General features: G+C 37.8%; 1 pseudogene; it reads right to left on the bottom strand.

Annotated features, from left to right (window-relative positions):
* Window positions 1-7025: 7025 nt before the first annotated feature.
* LOC140229236 (ATP-dependent DNA helicase RecQ-like) lies at window positions 7026-9220 on the bottom strand (annotated as a pseudogene).
* Window positions 9221-11429: the final 2209 nt, after the last annotated feature.

Genomic DNA, 11429 nt, shown 5'->3' with positions numbered 1-11429 from the left:
TGTAGTTTGTAGAGGAATTCATACTCAATATCTGCAGCTATTCAGTTTTATGCCAAACTGCATTAATGATTTTTAATTTTTTTTTCTTCATTCATTTTGGTATCTTTGGTACGAGTTTGTGAAAGGGTCTGGGACATTCCATTTTATTTACAGGTGTGAGCCCTAAAAGTCAGTGTACAAAGTATCACGTGACAGAGATTTTACTACATTATACAGACTAATAATCACGTAAGTCTTCACAATTCCTTTGACACGGTAGCACTTATGGGTTGCGAACAACGCCGAGTTATAATCCGAAAGACATGTAAGAGATGTCTATCTTATTACTTTGCTCAAATTTATCTTTATCTGTGGCTGTTTATCGACTACAGACCAGAGTAGCAACGATAATGTAATAATGTTTCGTTACTAAAATATCCACAGACTGTCAGTAAAGGCATGCAGTAACACATGGACGTTTAAACGATTTAACAAAATACTGTAGCGGCATCGCTACTTGTTGTATTTGTATCCAATCCTATGTGATCCTACGTATTTTTTGCCCCTGTTGATGTATCGTTAGTTTTCACTGAAATTTCCCCTAGTAGTAGAGCGATAAGCCGAAAAATATTGTGCAAAATTTGACTAAAGCATGAAACTTTCACCAGTGTTAGTACATGTTATAAGATTCATTTTAAAGTGAAAACAAAGTTCTGGTAAGGGCCTGAGAACCCGTCTGGCACCATTTCATATTTGCTTGCAATATATCGAAAGAGTCTACAAAGAAACTTACCTGGCTGACGCGGTTTGCCGGAATGATGAGTCGTTTTGGAGTATTTTGAGAAAAATAATAAAAGTCGGTAGGGCCTAGACCGACTTTTATTCCAGAAGGCTCCAGACTAACTCGGTCTCAGGGAAAACTCGACCCTAATTCAGACAATTTACACACAGTTCGAGATCGCCATGTTCATCAGTACTCTATACTACGGGTACCAAACGAGGTCTTGATGAGCAGACAGGAAAGTGCGTGCTAATCCTGTACAAAACAAATGGACAGCGCGCGGTCCTCAAGCCTATATAGCAAAGATAGTAGATAACAAGATACGAAGGCGCGCGATAAAAATGGACACAAAATGGTTACCCTACAAGGTCATGACTATACAAAAGGGAGCTAAGTACAAACTCAGTACACCTAGAAACATCATTCATTTCCAAAGGTAGTGGTATTCTTATCATCTTAAAAAGATTTAAAAATTATAGTCGTAGCTTTTTTTAGATTAAGAGGATAATTTTGAAGAACGAGATTTTAGAGTAATAAGGATTATTTCGTGGAAGTAAAAATTTGGCAACACCATGATCTCACGTTCAAAAACGCTTGATAAACAACATTATAAAATGGGTTCAAGAACGTAGCCAATAGGAAGCGCTGAAATGAGTCACGCGGGCTTTGATTACTTTAGTACCATTGCACTGCAGTACCAGTGCGCACTCAATCAGTTGTTACAAGTGCGTCGCGCGCTACTATACGCGCTGTCAATACCTGTAAACAACTTCTAGTTCGGGCTGCGTATGCCGGCCGGCCTTTCTTCTGTGCATAGCATATTTATGTGGCGTACGTATACAGTACTCGATACGTACAGTACTTACATGTGCGGGATTTCCGAGTGCGACGTGCTTGACTCGACTCTCTCGAGCGAGTGCTACATGTAGCTGACTGGACTATTGACCCACAAAGGTACGTAAAAATGCTGTTAGTTTTCGACCCATTTTATAAAACAAATGATGCACAGGATTATTTCGTGGCGTTAGTGGAGACGCAGCTCACTCTCGGGTATTTACAATGTAGTGCATCATGCACTCGGCTTCGCCTCGTGCATGTTTCACAATTGTAAATACCCTCGATGCGCTACGCCTACACTAAAGCACTCTATCCTGTGCATCATTTGTATAACAACATCTTCAACGACAGCGCGTCTCAGGCAAAGACACACATCACTTCAGACGCGCTGTCCCCGAAGCCGCTGCTGTTGTTTATCAAGTGTCAAGACAGCGCGTCTCAGGTGACGTGCGTAATACGCTTGAAGACCGCGCGCTGTCCATTTGTTTTGTACAGGATTAGCGCGCACTTTCGTGTCTTATTAGTTAAGCGTAACAAGATACGAAGGCGCGCGATAAAAATGGACACAAAATGGCTACCCTACATGACGATACAAAAGGGAGCTAAGTACAAACTCAGTACACCTAGAAACATCATTCATTTCCAAAGGTAGTAGTATTTTTATCATCTTAAAAAGATTTACAAATTATAGTCGTAGCTTTTTTTCGATTAAGGGGATAATTTTGAAGAACGAGATTTTAGAGTAATAAGGATTATTTCGTGGAGGTAAAAATTTGGCAACAACATGATCTCACAATAAAAAACGCTTGATAAACAACAACATCTTCAAAGACAGCGCGTTTCAGGCAAAGACACACATCACCTGAGACGCGCTGTCCCCGAAGCCGCTGCTGTTGTTTATCAAGTGTCGACAATGACAATGTTTTGACAATAGCCGGGTTCACACGTACAAAATAGCGGGATGACGATCGCGATGCACATCCCGAGTTTTTTTTGCGAGCGTCCACACGTACCAAATTAGCGGGATAGCGATCGCGATCGGTATCCCGCTAATTTGTACGTGTGAACCCGGCTATTGTAACAGCAAAGCCTGCAAACTGGGTCACACAGCGCCCTTCTCTATCACTGCCTGCGCGCACTTACCTTTGTCCATTGTCTTTTACGCGTCAGTGGTGTGGTTCGCGCGCTGTTGTTATTGTGCTCCAAAGAGGTGAAGGACCTCTTCGCAGAGGCCTCGCTGTTGTGATGTGCGCATTGCATGATGGGATATAAAAACTCGAGATTCTAATCCCGACCGTTCACACGTACCAGCGCGGGGCCAATTATCCCGCTAATTGATGAACCAGCGCAAGATTTCTTGGGATTAGCATCGCGATGCTTATCCCGCTAATTTTCGGGTTTTTTCTGTCCACACGTGCAAAAAACTCGGGATGACGATCGCGATGCAAATCTCGAGATTTGTATCCCGCTAATTGGTGTACGTGTGAACCCGGCTAATGACAAAATGTTTGACAATGACAATGTTTTTTTTATTTTCCCATGTCACTCAAATATAGAGTATTGGGGAAAATCAAATCATAGCACAGAGTAATAACACGAAAACGAAGAAAAATACAATTTATAACTACTATTTACATTATTTACAAATAAACAGCAAAGCACAGTAGATAATATACATTTGATATAATTGGCGAAAATCTTGAACGAAATGCGTTTGATAAACTATCTACATTATTTACAATCAGCAGTAAAAACAACAATAGAATAGATGCATGTATGCATGAATGAAAATCTTGACTGAGTATGTATGTGGTTAATTGATATATCAAAGTATGCAGATGGTTTTTTTAAAAAAAATATCTTAGATTATATTGATTAAAATTTCTGCTAGGCAACACCGGGTATTAGCATTATCATTTATAATTGCTATCTGGATCGAATTCAAGACACTGTTACAATATGAGATTGATTCAATAAAAGAGTGAAAAACAAAACAAAACAATCCAAATAATTAAATATATATACAAACAAGGAAAAAAAACCGACGAAACACAACTGTACAGTATATATACATAATAATGAAATAACAGAATTAAGATATCAAAAAGGGAACAATACTAAAGTTTTATGTTAAATGGATCTTCATTATCTCTATCGAAAATTTAGCTAGATTTAGCAGTTCCTTATTACATTCTGTATTGAATAACTGATTCATCTTCAATGTATTTGGGCGGATCCTATAATACGGTTTGACAAACTTTTTTCTGCATGACTCCATCTTTGGGCATTCAAATAAATAATGAAATTCATCCCCTATCCGACCCAGGTTACAAAAGCTACACAGTCTGTTTTGTCTTTCAATTCCGTTATATCTTCCAGAAACTGCAGGTAAACGGTGGTTAAGACACCTAAATTTTGCAAGTGAAGTTCTATAAAAACATGGCAATTTAGTTAAATAAGAATCCAGTGATAAGGAGCTCTTAAAAATCCTATAGTTGATGCACTGCGTGCTAGTGTTAACTTTATTCATCCAGTTTTGAGTATACAAATCACAAAGCCTGAGTTTAATTGCTGGCCTCAGCCACTTAATAGACAAGTGTCCATAGTCTTGCCACACATTCGACAGTCCTAAGTCGTTTAATATTTTCTGGATGTGTAGTAACCATGGAGAGGAATAAACGTCATGTTGGCGTAAAAGCTTTAGGATATTGCACATAATCGTAGATATTTTAACTTCTTTACCATTTAAAGTTTGGAACCAAAAATTAACCATTCTTTCCTTTATTGTTCGCGACATTTCAAATCTCCCAAGCTCACCAAGGGCCATGCAGTTCATTGTAGTTTTTCTTAATCTTAACACCTGTTTACAATAATTTGTATGGAAGGCTTCAATTTGCTTTAGATTTTCGTAACCCCATACCTCGCTTCCGTAGATAAGAATTGGCAAAACAAGTTTATCAAAAAGGTCTAATTGAATATCTAAAGGCAGCCTTAATTTTCTAGATTTTATCAACAAGTTATACATGGCTCTCTTTGCTTGACTGATTTGTTTATCTTGGGCATTTTTGAAATTATTTCTGTAGCTGAACACTACTCCCAAATATGTATACTCATCAACAACTTCTGTGTTAAACATAAATGGTTTAAATCTCCTGACCTTTCCTCTCGAGAAAATAACCACTTTCGTTTTACTGATATTGACTTGGAGAGACCATAACTTACAGTATTCACTGAGAGCATTTAAAGCCAACTGTAATTCATGTTCGCTTGTTGCTAGTATCAGCGTATCGTCTGCATACAGAAGCGAATAAAGTTTTAAAAGAACGTCTATGCCATTGTCGAACATGAGCTCCTTCATATTTTTTGGTAACAAATGAACACCATTGAATCTCTCTCTCATGTACAACTCAAAATCGTTCAAATATATAGCAAAGAGAAGAGGAGATAAATTCTCACCTTGTCTGACACCCATATTGCAATTGAAAAAATCAGACCTCTCATTATTATTTATTACGCAAGATTTAAGACGGGAGTACATAATAATTATATATTACTCTGAACACTTTCCCCTTGACGTTGTTTTGTATAAGCTTATACCACAAAGATGTTCTATCTATTGAATCAAATGCCTTTTTCTAATCTACGAAGGCGCAGTATAATCTTTTCTTTTGGGAAAGGTACAAATCTATGACAGAATGCAGCACAAATACATGGTCAATTGTGGAATAATTCTCTCGAAATCCTGCCTGTTCTTCACCAATAAGATCTAAGGAATTTAGATATTGATTGAGTCTTTCATTTATAATGGAAGAAAATAGTTTTTCAACACAACTTAATAATGAAATACCGCGATAATTATCTGGATCATCAATGGAACCTTTCTTTTTATAGATTGGACGAATAAGACCTATTGACCATTCTGTTGGTATGATCCCTGTATCAAGAATGACATTTAACACAATTTAGTTAACACACCTATCAATGAACCACTGCTATTTTTCAAACACTCGTTCACTATCAAATCACTTCCAGAGCTTTTGTTATTTTTCAGTAGCTTGATATGCTTTACTACTTCTTCCCCAGATATTGGGTCGTTAAAAATTTCGAGCGTCTTTGCTATAGGCCTATTCATATCAAAAGACAGTCTGACAGAGCAACTTGTTTGTTTCTAATTCACAAACATTTAAGGGGGATATCAGCATGAAATTATGCTTGGGAAATGTGTGGGCCATGCACACAACACACACAAATGCATAAACGCATGTGCACACACACACACAAACATACACAAACACATGCACACACACACACTCACATATTAGCAATTTGATTAAACCCCCTATTACAAATCACATCCAAATTAAAACATTGTACATGTACTTTGTACCAACAGCTGTACAGTGTAGTAGACTTTACTTTTTTTCCACGTTTATGGCAGCTGATTATTGGTAAATAAGTTTAGATTTTTTTTTTCAGTGTTGAGGTGTGGTCACGAAATACATCAATTTATCACTATTGTACTTTGAAACATACAATGTACAGTGTACATGTACATTGTACATGTGCAATATAATGTACTGTTAAATACATGTACACTGTGTAGTCTTTATCATTTCATGTACAGTAAGAGCAGACAGCAAAGTGAAAACAAATGGACTACGAGTAGTGTAATTTGAACATATGCATAATTTGTACATTTTTTAATCACATTACTTCTTAAGCCTTCATTATAAAAATTTGGCCATGATGGTAAAACTGTTAATGTTGTGCCAACTACCAAGGAAGTTTCAAAGCTAGCATCCCACTCCCAACTGTCAATAATGAGTTTAAAAAGTTGTCACTCTGGGAAGGACTTCAAAATAATTCCTCAGGTGTATAAAAGTGTCTTTAAAGTTGGATATTCTGTCTGTGTGCCACCATGTACTCATAAGGAACTGAAATTAAATGTTCTATAGTTTATAAAATATTAGGCATATTTCAGTTGTTTCTCCATGCTCTTGAAATTCCTTCATTATACACTTACACTTTCATTTGTACATGTACATGTACAAGTACTGTAATATGCAATACATTTACTGTATATTCATGATAGTTCATGATCATTGTTCAACAACAGTGCATTATTTCAAACAAAATACATTGTTAACTGTTTGACTCTGAATTTTGATGTCAGAGAAATAATTTGATATGTCACATTTCAGTCTGATTACCATGTGTAGTAGACTCTCATTACACATCAAAAACACAGGATTAACACAAACTGGTTACAAGTTATGACAAAGAAATCTTCCTGGTCCCACTGTAGATTTTGTTTTTTTCATTTGTTGTGTTTTACAACAATTCTTGGTAAAAAAAAAAAAATGCTTCGAAGTTCAAAAAAAAAATAAATTCATTGCTACACAGTTCAAACTACAGGTACAAATGTTAATGTGCATTAACAGAACTAGTTTTATTTTTATCAAAATGGGCCAAAGAACATACTGTACTTCTCATGAATGATTTTGTATGTAAAGAAAGTATATGTAAACAAGTTCTTAGTAGTTGTACAACTCAAAAACATACTCTACACATGTGTATACTTGTATGTACATATCTTATGCATAGATGAACATGCGATGTACAATTACATGAGCAGACAAACGGCATAACAGTTCAATTTTCAAACACCCAAAACACACCGCCCATCCCCACTTGGCATGGTCTGTATGTACATCTACATGTAATCCACCACATCACAAAAACACAACCTTGAACTAAAATATTTCAACTTTTCCATAATTTTATCACTTGTAATTACGATATGTACCCATCAACATGTCCAATGAAATGAAAATATTCACGCCTAAAAAAAAAAAGTACAGTATGAAAAGTAGGTGTGTACAATGTACATTGTATCTGCTTCTATGAATAAGAGCAAGGTACAGTAATTGCAGTGATAAAAAGAAAATTATGTAGCATGGAACTGCAAAAATTTAGGTACACCAGAAACCAATGTACCAACCACTCACCATTACAAACCTTAAGGAGGAAAAAAACACCCACAGTGGATTCTTGTTTCAAAACAATCGTATGAATTCTCTCTAAAAAAAAAAAAAAAAAACAATTTTCAAAGCCCAAAGGTACAAGCTACATGTACACGTGTGTACGTAACATTTTTCAGTTAAAAAAAAAAAAAAAAAAAAAATCTGAGCTACAATGTACAGCTGTACAGCTGTACATGATTCTTCATGTTACCAGTATATCTGATAAGGCCTGAAAATTGAGTGCTTTTAAAAAGTGGATATAATCGTCTAGATCACTTGGGCATCCATACACAAAACCGTACTGTGTACGCTGCTTACGTCAACACCCATGCCAGACGCAATGGTAGCTATCAGAACTCTGATTTCACCATCTGTTGCCAACATGTTGTCAACAATTTCGTTTTGGATATCAGTTTTCGTGTTCCGGTGGTACATATAAACTTATTAACATACATGGGGCAACCTTCTGGAAGCAGTGCCATAAAGGTCGCGTACACATTACTGCACATTTTTCTTATCATCCTTTCACAACATGCACCAGGGGTCTTCAAGTCATCTGCCGGCCACTTGAACATTGTATCTAAATCTCTTGCAGCAGACTTGACAACATGTTTTATATTTTGCTTGTCCGGAAAGTGATTTACCCACACATAATTACGAAGACCAAAGTTTTCGATGATACCGCTACGCACATCTCTGGTTGCAGTGGCTGTCAGGGCAACAGCAGGACTGACGACTTGAGTTTCAATTGTAATTCACCCAATTTTCCATACGCTGCTCGAAATGCTTTGGTGTCTCCAGATGCGGTCCCCATATTTGAAAAAAACAAACAAACAGTAAGATTAAAAAAAAAAACATTTTCTACATTGCACATAAGTGATTTTAATAATGCCTGCAGTCTCTACAATGCATATCGCATAGCCATAAGACTGCATAATTTTAATCTATAGATGAACAAGTATGAGTACATTTGCATACTGACAGAAGCATGTTCCTATTTGAGTTTTTTCTCAATGTACATGCACATGAAGAATTAGTCTGAGGGCCACAGTGTGTGTCTCGATCACTCCTCTGAGTAGAGGAGCAAAGCCGACGAGACACAGGCTGTGGCTCACAGACTAAAGCTATGAAAAGGCAGTAGGCCTAGCTATGTGTAATTGCATTTGTATGCGAGAAAGTTACAGTAGTTACTGTACTGTACAAACAATTAAACCAGTGCAGTTACGGTGTTAACAATTTATCACAATTACACAGGACTTAATTCGGTACACCTAGGAACACTCACAAGAGTAGTACTGTAGTAGAAGCCTGACATGTGTTTACCCTACCCGGTCCAGAGGCCAGACATAACTACATTTAGTTTTACAATCATTTTTTGTTGGTCAACTAGGGGCCTACAGTTACAGTTTGTAATTCAAGACAAGAGACACGTAACGAAAGTTGCCTTGACGAATCATTTTTAGAAACTAGATAGATCTAATGATTAGCTTACCGCTAGGTAGGCCGCTTGAGTCTTTGACTTTGTCACGCAGGCCAAGCAAGATCCATAGCCCTGCTCATCTGGTCCGAAATTAAAGACTTCAAAGGCATGACAACAAGAGCCACAGCTTTCGGAGAGTCTGGTCCATCATGTAGATCTAGTTTGCGAAGAATATCAACGCATAACGGTGCAGCTTGGAAGTTGGAACACCACACTATTGCCGAAACCAGTCGGGCTGGCCAGGGAGATAAACAGAACATGACCACGCACGGAGAAACGAGTACGTGTACGTGTAGGCCATAGGGACTTCTAAGTTCTGGTTCTGCTGCTGCTTCTCGAAACCGTCAACGAATCCAAGCTTCTCAGTAGCACATTGCATTGGATGCTCTTCTCATTATCACTGTCAGAAAAGCGACGCGGAGACGCTGATGTTGACATCCATTGATCATGTGAACAAGATTTGGAGGAAATACTTGAAATGCTGCACAGATTTTGGTCGGAAAACGCAAGACTCGGAATCAATACGAAAAGCACATTGCACAAGCTGTATGCTGTACACGCGATCCGGGGGATCCCCGATCGAGAAGTAGTTAAGCCACCTCGAAATTGACATGTACGATAGGTCACGATGCTTTAAATGGGCGAGTACTTTTTCTATACATATTTATCAATTTTTCATTTGTAATTTCTAAATTATCATTTTTTTTGTCGAAAAATAGATTTAAAATGTTGATAATTGTGATATTTATAATTTAATTCATAACAATTATGGGAACGAGTAGAAGTTAGTCTTAATCTTGCGCACGGTTTATGTACGTTCTAATTTCATTCTCGTCTTATGATCTCTAAGATAGATTATTTGAGCAATTTTCAATAAAAAGACAAATAATTTTGACATTCCATTAATGTATGTTGAGATTGATACAAATATTGGCGTAAAATACGTATCTTATATTGCTAAATGCAATATACCTGTTTGCAATAAGACTAAGATTAGAGATCGATCGACTTTTTTCGATCCCGCAAATTGCCTGCTGGACGCGATCTCATCGACCAATCAGGATGCTCGAAATGAATGAGGGAGTGGGGGTGGGGCCAATTTTTTCCGAAATATTTCGGGGAGACTTGGCAAACCAGACTGGACTGTTTTGGAGGTCGTGATGCGTGCGTGCGCGGCAAATTAATACACGAGCGCACGGTGGGGCATACGTGTGCTGTAGCGGTGTGTGCGCGCGGTAAATGATCACACAAAACAGTCCAGGGCCCTGTTTCATAAAGCTGTTCGTAAAGTTACGAACAACTTACGAGCGACTGGTGATAACTTCTGATGTGCTATACTTATCAGAATTTCCATAATTCAGCACAAGAACTGATCACCAGTCGCTCGTAAGTTGTTCGTAACTTTACGAACAGCTTTATGAAACAGGGCCCAGGCAGTGGACTAAGCGCACCCAAAAGCGCACCCCGCCCGCACGCACCAGTCGACTGGGCAGTGTATGTGCGAGCTTCACGCTTCGGTTAGCAGCAAGCAGCAAACTGACCAATGAGATCGCTCTGGTCGTTGTTAGGGGCGGAACCTATCTGTGGCGCTCAATCCAAATTTTCGAACCAGTTTCTGCTTCGTTGAAACGCCAAAAAACATGGCTCAGAAAAACGTTATTTTTTGGTCTTTCCTTTCTCCACTTTGCTTTAAAATTTCGACAGTTGCTGATGATAGAATTCAATTCAATTCAATTCATTTTATTTTCATACTTCTCATTTATGAACATGACAACAGAAACCAGACAAGTTCTTTTACCTTGTGAACAATGTGCAGAAAACAAACAATATACATGGTGATATACAGTAATTACATGTAATGATAACTGGTCAAAATCGAAATCGAAATGGGGTTGATCAAAGAGAAGTATGACGGGACCTACATGAAAGCTAGCTTGTTTGGCTGTAAGCCCCGAGCAGTCAGTGTTTGTGAAAAAGAAACGGAGAACGGATAGAAGATAAGACCAGAATGATGATGTAAGGTTGCCAAATTTTATGTAATAAAAAAGAAGAAGAAAAAGAAGAAGAAGAAGAAAAAGAAGAAGACATGTTAGACTCCAATACTACATCAAAATCAGAAGATTGTAAGTTTTGATAAATTTTAATGCTCTGACTTCAAACTCGATTTTCACGACTTCGGCCGTGCGCGACTTTAGGACCTTTTTGTTGTAGATGCTACGCTACATATGTGTAGCATGCAGGCTGAAAGTGTGAACTTGATCTTGTGTTCTCTTTACATCAGCAGTTTTGTCAACTCCTTATTTCTGGAGATACATTATCTTCAGTTTCC

The sequence above is a fragment of the Diadema setosum genome, chromosome 1 (assembly GCF_964275005.1).
Source record: "Diadema setosum chromosome 1, eeDiaSeto1, whole genome shotgun sequence".
NCBI lineage: Eukaryota > Metazoa > Echinodermata > Echinoidea > Diadematoida > Diadematidae > Diadema > Diadema setosum.
The sequence above is the reverse complement of the archived record's forward strand: the minus strand, read 5'-3'. Positions and strand labels throughout refer to the sequence as shown.